Raw genomic sequence first — 9741 nt, 5'->3', positions numbered from 1 at the left:
TAGTCTAGCAACGGTGGTTCATGGGTTGGACTCGTTGATCTCTGAGGTCCCTTCCACCCAGCCAATTCTATGATTCTTGATTCTATGCTGTGCTATGCTGTGCTGGCACTCCAGGGGCTATGACCTCTGGCTCAATTAATACCTAAACTTTCTGTTCGGTTCTGGAACTAGGGTGCTAGTATTTTCACGTGTTTGGTCTTGGTGGGCCTGTGCAGCAGGTGTGTTGTTTTTTTACCCTGTATACGGTTTCCCATCTGTGAAGTATGTTCATTGGATTCACCTCAATGTGGAACAATGCTGGGGTTGCATAATGAAATGTGACTCTCTCTCACATACCCTTGTATAACCACATAACCTATATAATATATAGGATGTATATAGTTCCTGGGGTTGTTTTGTTTTTGTTTTTGTTTTTGTTTTTTGTTTTTTTGTGTAAAAGCCACCTGATGAACGTTCTGTATACCAGTTTAAACCAGTTTTGCTGCTGAGCGCATTGTGTTGTGTAAGAGAAAGCCTATAAAGCCCACGTGTAAAGTTTGGGATCGTCCTAAGGGCGAGCCGAGGAGAGGACCTTAAGAGTTGCAGAGGGCATGGCGGGGAAAAGAGGGAGGGACTTTGGGAGAAAAACGCATAAAAGGGAGGAATTGAATTGGGCGGGCCTGCATCTTGGTAGAGCAGAGTCTCAAGGTGTACCCAGTGCGGTTTGCTTGCTTTTATTCGCTTAATAATTGTAAATTTTGATTACAATCCCGTTTGGGTCTCATTTATCTCACTTTTATGTATGCAGCATTTTGCTTGCCATTATCTGGTGCTGTAATATTTTTCTTGTTTTCTTCATGGTTAGTAGAAGCCCTCAGCTTTACTGTGCTGAGTAGCTCCTACGGTTAACCCTTACCATGCCATGGCTCCTTTCTTCTCCCAGATGAGCTGCTCAGGGTGAGCACAGCCCTCCTCCCACCCTGCAGGGAGGGCACCCCCAGAGCTCCTCTCCCACTGTCAGTGCTAAAGGTTATTTCTCCTGTCTGCTTTCCCAGCTTTAATTAATGCTTCCAGTACAAGAAACTCACGTTTGATTCCCATTTTTCAGTTCTCCTGGTGAGCTCACTGCTGCTTTCCTGCTGAAAATCCCAGCTGACCATATTGATAAAATCTTCCTGTTACCTGCTTGAATAAAAAAAAAAAACAACCAAGCCACTCCATGGTGAAACTTGATTTCACTTTAAAGTTCACACATATCAAATCTCCTTCATACAGCAGATTTATACATTTATCCTCTATATATCTACTGAAATATTTTTTGAAATAATTTCTACAATTTGCCTGGTATTTGCATCAGATTTAATCATCCAGTAATTAATATCTGAAAGGTCTAGATGCTACAGTAAAACTTTGTCTGTCGTTCTGTTCAGCCCCAGCATGACTATGTTCTGATTTCCCTATGTGATAGACTTCTCTAACTTAAGCTTTCTGAGAAGGGAAAGGACACACTACCAGAGGCAGAGTCTGGAGGAGAGGTAGAAACACTTTTAAAGACAATTTTAGTGCCCAAGAAAATATTAAGGGGATCTGGACTTCTGGACCAAATGTCAACACTCCTAACAACAGTTAGTTGTAATTAATAACTTCTTCTTTTATCTGTTGCTTCATTGTGCTTGGATAGAATCTGAATTAAAACTCAGCAGTGCCTCTGCATACTTTCCCCACTGGTTAAGGGGGCAGTATTTTTGCTGTCTTTCCATGCTTACTTACAGTGTGATGGTCTTCCCTACACTTGAGCTGCTCACTCTTCAAATCCCATTACAGCCACGGAAAAGAAGGCACACTAATGCTATTTGGGTGCTATTTGTCTGATGTATGTTATCTGCTTTGGGATGAAGTGAATCACATCCCAGAAATCCTTTTTCCTTCCACTGACATTCAAGGCAGCTTGAGGCAATTCTTGTGAGGTGTTTTTGTTGCAAGTGTATATAGCCAGATAAATCCTACTGAGAAAAACTAAAAGTGCAAGAAGTTGATAAAGGAAAATGTGATGACTCTGGTTATAAAAGATAAAATCCGATAGATGGCAGCATTGTAAATGGTAATGCACAACCCTCTTCGTGAAACAGCTGTGCTGGGGAGACTGAACTGCTTACTCCGGAGGAGTGAAAGCTCTGCCAGATAGCTCTGTCTCCTGTACCTCTGGCTTGCTAAAATACGCTGTCTTCCCTGTGTTTTCAGAGGGCACAAAGTCTCCCTTTTCCATGAAAGTTTACAACGGGACCTTGTGCCATCCAGATTTCCAGAGTCTGAAAACCAAAAAAGGACTGAGTGCTTAGCTGATTCTTAAATTTCCATTTCTGGAGATTTAACACTGGAACACTTGGCATAGCACCTTATGATGGTTTAAATCAGAGCTTTACATGGTAATTTTATGCAGTATACTCACGCAATAAAACCTTATAATGATACTTTTTTCATCTTGTCTTTGAATTTTATTTTTTTGGTCTTCAGTAATTGGATTTATGTCTTTGTTAATTTTGGTATTATATGGCAACAGCATTTAACAGTTTTTACTAAGGAAATACAGGTGTCAATGAGAAGTTTCTCTTCTATAAGAACAAAAAAAAAGTTTCATATTTGTCACCAGTTATTTCTAAGTCAGAAAACTTGTTACTCATGTCAGGTATGTTTTGCATGCCTGCAGTCAGCTGTTAATATGTGAAGAGGTCAGAGAGTTGGAGTGAAGGCTGTGAAGATATCAGAAGATGTGGGCTAGGTTTTGATACCTTTGCTGAAGAAAAGACTCACTGCCTTCATGAGATCAAGAAAGAGTTGTGTGGCTAAATGGCTGTGGCCACAGTGGTGAGAAACAGGACGAAGTCTCCTGGTAAATCCTGTACTTGTTCTGTCCAAGTTGAATAGTTTTCACCCCATCAACAATTCTGGCTTAAATGCTACTGTGTACAAGGTCAGTGACTGATTTGAATTCCACATGCCTGAAAGTGTGTTTAATCAAACTTCTTCAGAGTTAAACTGGCACTGTACCTGGCTTCATTATTTCCCTTCCATTTTTTGTAACATTGCTAAGCCCCCAAACTTTCCCAAACTAGGAAATAGGGGATGCACACAGAGGAACAGTGAAACAACACTCCTATTTATTAGAATTTAGCAGCTATGGTATCCAAGTTAATGTCCAAACTAATACTTAATCCACTTGGCTGCACGCTAGTGTTGCAAGTAATGCATGACTAGTAATGACTAAAAAATATTCAGCATTTTAATACAAGTTGTTTGTTTTGTTTTCTTTTTTTCCTGCTTTGACAATCATGTCATACTATGGATGCAGCTGGCTTCCTAAAATAATTTTTGGGTTTTTGTTGGGTTTATTTGTACAGTAAATTTCTGCATTGGTCTTAAACATATTGTGGCCTGCCTAATAGTTCTTGGTGTGCAGGTTCCACCTAAATTAATAAGGAAATGGTGGAAAGCTACGTGTGGAAAGTTTGTGCAAATCCTGTGTCTTGAGGTCAGGTTTCTTCATTATTGTGCACAGCTAACTTATGCATAACCTTAAAAATTAGCTCTTGATTGACTAGAGGTTAGTCACAGAAGGGCCCCATAAAACTTTGAATTCAATTAAAATCACTCAGCTGTGTACTTTGTCAGGCCTTGTAACTGTTTGATTTATTAGCATTGCCCTCCGCCATCCTTCTTTTGTTTCTTTCTTTCTTTGATTATTTCTTGTAACTACTTGTTATGTTCACAGCTATTAATGCTGGATGCTTGTTTGTGAGGAGGCATAGCTTGCTCTCACTATGAATTGTTATTGCAGACCTGCTCACTGATGGTGTTTCCATGACCTTTTGACTTTTTGTCAATGTCTGTGCTCAGAAAGGTAGGTGATAATGATACACATAGCTGCACCTAGGTCCTGAGACAGACCAGAGAATGCTGACTGATCTTCCTGCTACAAGAGGGCTCTGAGGAGGCAAAAGGCCATGTTTCCTGTAACCTCTGTTATAAAAGGTGTTAGCCACAGATACTTTAAACTGAGAGGAGAAGTGCACTGAGAAGCAGTGAAGAATATAGATTAGGTGTTTACTCATGTTGACGTGCTCCAAATAAGGGGAGGCTGCCTGAACCTGTAACTCCATTGTTCAGTATCCATAGGACTCAGGAGGAAGAGAGGATTGTTACACCACTCCATGGGCTGCAGGAAATTCTGAACACAAGGACAGGAGATGGCAAGGGCTCTTGAGTTAGGTGCACAGGTGGACTGCAATCCAGAAAAGTCAAGCTCAGCAGCCTCTTCCAGCAGCCAAGGATTTAGCTGACTCATCTACTGTGGGGCCAGCACAACCCTGAGAAGTGTGGCTTTGATGAAAGAACCACATCTGAACTGCTCAAGTCCAGTTGGTTCCAGAGCTACATGTGGCTCTTTAGTACCAGAGTTCCAGAGGTTTTCCAGTTCCAGAGGTTCCCTAGGGGTCAGTTTAGATCTAGGAAACTTGAAACTGATTCAGGAGTTGACTAACAGGAAGGAGAGGGGAAAAAAGATGTTATAGAGGACATGAATGCGTGACTTTTAGGTGCTTAATCCACAAGGTGGGATCCGAGGCTGAAAGCCATGCCTGAGGTTTTCTGTTTAGAGAGAGAGAGAGTGTTGAGTGTCCCAGAAAAACCTTTGTACTGGTACCTGTTCATTCTACAAACTTACAGCTTTCTGCTGAAGTGGCTCTACATCCTCTACAGTCATGAAGACCTGCACCTCTAGGAGACGGAGTTCCTACCAAGCATCTGACTTAAACTCTGGAAATGTCTGCCTCCACTGACCTTAAACCAAGCCTGGATACATGCTTAGGTACTTCTCTGTATTTAAAGGTAGGCAAGAAAGTGGGGAAACCATAGTATGGAGAAATTTTTACCTGCAAGCTGTTATCTCAAAAAGCGACGTTATGTCGCTCTCTTTAAGGTGGCAATGAAAAGTCATGGTTAATATGTTCTATCAGATTATAAAATAGCTTGCTAAGTACATCACTTCCTTAGAAAATGGGACATCTGGGTTTAATTCCCTCATAGGGTTGGACTCGATGATCTCTGAGGTCCCTTCCAACCCAGCCAATTCTATGATTCTATGATTCTATAAGCCTCAGAGGCTTAATACTTACCCCCAGGAGAAAAAAACCAACCACTTACCTCACACTGACTTTGAAAGTCTCACTCCTGTTTATAGGCCAATATCATCATTTTACTTTTCATTCCATCTTTTGCATGTGCCCACAGAAATTATTTGGCAAGCTAGTCTGTAGGCTTTCCCAGAGATATTGCAATGCTCCAGACCCAAATGTTTTGGCCAGCTTAGAGAAAAAAAGCAGGCAGGCAAAATGACTTGAAATTAAGAGGAAGAGAAAGTTTGTTTGTTGCAGTAGGAATGAGTATCATGAAAAAAAAAGTATTAGGTTAATAATTTTTTAATATTTTGAGCATAAATTTTTTTTCTTTATTTGTCTAATGATTTTGACCCCATTTCTCTGTATAACTGCCACCATTATGTTACTTCACTGAGAATGCTCTCCTGGGCTGAAGTCTTCATAGAAACATCTGCTGTTGCTCTCAGTGTAGTTTGTGCTGGAGCACCAGAGAATCCACCACATCAGGATCTCCCTAGAAATGGAGATAAAAGAAAGGAATCAACTTTTCTCAAGAACATTTGCTTGAAGACTGATGGAGGTGAGATATTTTGTCCTTGCCTTCTGTATATTCTCAGCTCTCTCTCATATGTTCTGACTGTCAGCAAACTCTGAGAAGCAGATTTCTGATTCTGGGCAGGGGAGATGAAATCTGAGTCTTGGAAGTGTCAGAAGCATGTGGTTTTATGTTGTATGGTAAACGCAAGGCCTCTTCTGTAGAGAAAGATTAAATCTGCTCATGGAAGTACCAGGGATTTACTTATGTATGGGAAAACCAAGGTAGCTTGGGCATGTGAGATTTACTCTACAATATATAGCAGGACTAACTAGTTCTACATCTGGTTGACCAGGTGCAGTTGCGTTAGGTTATGCATAGGTAACAAAACCTCAGGAGTCTCTTCACATACAGCAGTCCAGAAACTCTGAGCAAATGGATATATTCCTCTTATTTACTCCACCGAAAATTCCCAAATCAGAAAAAAAGGGTTTTGCCCAGCTACACGCAAACCCAAAGGAATGGCCTACATGTAACATGTGGTTACTTCTGGTTTGGGAGACGTGAATTCCCACTGAGCATCAATCCTAAAAGCCTCACTTATTTTTCTGTTGTCAGTCCTGGGTTCAAACTGAATAAAAATTGTACAAGAACCTCAGGATATGGCAAACAGTGATATAGTGTTAGAAACTCTCAAAAGATTTTTGTTAAATCTAAATAAAATTACTTAGTACAAAAACTAGTTTCATTTGAGAATTCAATAATTACTGCTTCTGTGCTTCATTATCCTCCACAAGACTGGGGATGAGATTTATTTATTGCAGCTGACATGCTCAGGACCTTCTTGCTGTGATCTAAGATGAACGTGTGAAGTCACTTCGAAGATCTGAAGCCCCACCAGAGGGCCAGAAGTGTTGTATGTGATGGTGCATGTAGTGACCATGGTAGAGGAAGGACCATGTTATTCTGCTAAGATGCTGTATATGTGGTTTAGCAGTGAATAGCTGCTAAATGACTCCCTAACAGGTTATGTGACAGATACTGGCAGAAAGATGGCATCACTGCTCAGCTGTTAGCCCTGAATCGCCATCCTTGGGAATTTCAGTACAAAATAGAGATGATAAGGAAAAAAAACAACAGAGGAGGAAAACAAGCTCTGTGCATGAAGTGAAATTGCAGCCTCAACAAATTAAACACAGGGAGTTCATAATATCAAGCTGTTTTAAAAGTGTATATACAGAGATCCTATAAATCATTGTATAAACTTTTCCAGAGAGTCACACTGAAGTAACAGGCATAATCTTTGAAAGTCCTGGTTCTCTTATGCTCAAAGATGAGCATTTAGTTTATTAATGACATTATCCTTCACTCAGTTTTTGTGGAAAAGTGGGCTAATGACCTGACTATGTAAGTCATACTGGGATGGATTGGGCCAGCATTCAGTAATGACCCTATTAATGACCTACCTAAAAACAGTGGAAGGCATACAAGTGTATGTACTGCCTTTGCAAATATTTGATGATAAATTGTGGTGGCATTCACTCCCAAATAATTAATTATTAATTGTTCATCCATTCTCTGTTAATTTAAATGTTTTTTTGCAGATTTTATCTGCCCAGCTTGGTATTCTATGATTTACGACTGAAGCATTTCCCTCTTAATAGAGTGCTTTCTATTTCTAGAGAGACTCCTACAGAATGAATAATGAAGTATTTTTGTTAAATGACTGTGAAAATCAAAATCTCACTACCAGTATTTCATGGAGGGTTTATTTTACAATGAGATGCACATGGGCTTGAACCAGTGTGACAAGAAATCTTCAGGAGCAGGGATGGTAATCTGTGTGTACAAAATGAGAGAAATGCTTGTGTGCTAAATAAGAATTGCTTTCAGAAGCAAATGCTGTATTTTTGGATTTTCCAGGCTTGTGTATGCACACACAATATTACCAGACAAACCAGCTGTTACTTCACTTCTGTTATTTCTTATTAATTTATGTTGTAGCCAAAGACACTGGACAAGCTGTGATATACACTATACAAGCACCAGGTATGCAGACCAAGTAATCTGCTAGCATAGAAAGGAAAATGAATGCAATCCTATTGTGGTAAAGGAGACAGAGGTTGTTATTTGTATTGCAAGTAGTTGGAAAGTGTCCAATGCTGCTGTAATGGATACAATATGACATAAGTGGATAGATCCAGGGTGGTTCCAGAGATTTATTCGTGAGAATATAATTCTGCTCTTACAAATCAGCATTCTGTGGTAGACTTAACAAAAACAAAACAAAAAATGCTTGTTATAAAAAAATGCATTGTATTTTACAGGTTTATGAAGGCATTGTAAAACTTTGTTGATTTTTTTTTTTTATATTTACAGTACTTTCTTTAGGAAGTAACAATTAATTTATGAGAATACGAGCACTAAAATTCCTCAGAATCCTTCTGTCTGCTTAGATGGTACAAAATTACCAAGGCTTATTTTATTACTACTGGGTTTAATCGTGTTTTCAGAAGATACTTTCATGAATTCAACGCATGAAATACAACCATGAATTCAACTTTCATGAAAACAACCATGATTCAACAATTTTCTGGTTTTTACCCTTTTCCAGAATGGCTTTGAACCTGTCATTTCTGTAAACACAAAGGGCGCCAAGCTCTTCTCTGCTAACATCATGGTACTTTTCCATAGCATCTTTGCAGTACTGCATTAGTCTTCACCTAAGGCAGCCACCTTTGCAGCTGCAGTTGCTCTTGAGCTTATGCTCTTGCTGGCTTCAGCAAGTGTATGGAGGAGCAAACACCGAGTATTAGGCAGGAGACAGCAAGAGGAGAGATAGGTTATACGTGCAGGAATGTGGTGGTGCAGACCCCTTGTTCAGTGAGTGTTCCAGTGTTGTAATGTCAACAGCAGCCAATGTTGTTCTTGCTTTAGTTAAAGGGTGGTGGGCCCAACATAGTGACTGTTTCAGTAGCAAGTGCAGTACGCTGAGACAGTCTGGTGCTTTTGGATCTTGTCTGCTGGCAAGTTGAAATAACTCAGCACCCTTTAGTGCAAATACAGAGATTTGGGGCAAATCAGGCACTTGCTCACCTTCCCCAGAACTCTGTCGTTTGTGAATACATATCTGATACCACTCCTGCTCAGATTGTAAGGACCACTCTGAAAGTTGCCATGGATACATCGATCTGAATTATGGCCATCATGGAAACATACTGAGCAAAGTCAATCATACCGAGACCCCATAAATATTGGTCCTGAAAGAAAGGCCCTTCAGAGCTCTCCCGGATTCACAGCAAATTGTTACCCTGTGTCTCACGAAGGAAGTTTTGGGGTCTGGAGAACAAACTGAACAGCTTGGGTTGTTCAGGTCTGGAGGAGAGGAGGTCGAGGGGAGATCTTACTGATCTCTTACAACTACCTGGAAGGAGGCTGTGGTGAGGCAGGTGTTGGTCTCTTCTCACCAGTGATTAGAGATAGGACAAGAAGGTAATAAATTCAAGTATGCCAGGGGATGTTCAGATTAGAAATTAGGAAAAATTTTTCACCAAAAGAGTGTGAAGCATTGGAACAAGTTGCCCAGGGAGGTGGTGGAGTCACCCATCCCTGAAGGTATTAAAAAAACAGGATAGCTGTGGTGCTTTGGTAGATGATTTAGTGGTTAAGGTGGTGTAGGACTGATGGTTGGACTCAATGATCTTGAAGGTCCTTTCCAACAGTGATGACTCTATGATTCTATTCTATAATTCCATAAATTGGTCGATCCAATGGGAAGGGATAAGTGGTTATCTGCTTCTCATACATATGGCAAAAAATTCAAATTAAATTAACTTACTATAATTTGATCTTATGGGTGAATTGGTGGTATATTTCATTGCAACTTCCTTTTGTGCAGTTTGAACATCTTTCGGTAGGAAAATTTAACATTTTATCATAGGTTAACCTCTATATCTCTGTGTGTTTGTATGTATGTGTGTAAGTGTGTGCATGCACACACATTTTGTTTTAGAATTTTTTTTTAGATCTTTAATTGAGCTTCTGTATTTAATTATAGAAAAAGCGTTGATTATT

Source organism: Calypte anna, chromosome 1, assembly GCF_003957555.1.
Source record: "Calypte anna isolate BGI_N300 chromosome 1, bCalAnn1_v1.p, whole genome shotgun sequence".
In the NCBI taxonomy this organism is placed as follows: Eukaryota; Metazoa; Chordata; class Aves; order Apodiformes; family Trochilidae; genus Calypte; species Calypte anna.
The sequence above is the reverse complement of the archived record's forward strand: the minus strand, read 5'-3'. Positions refer to the sequence as shown.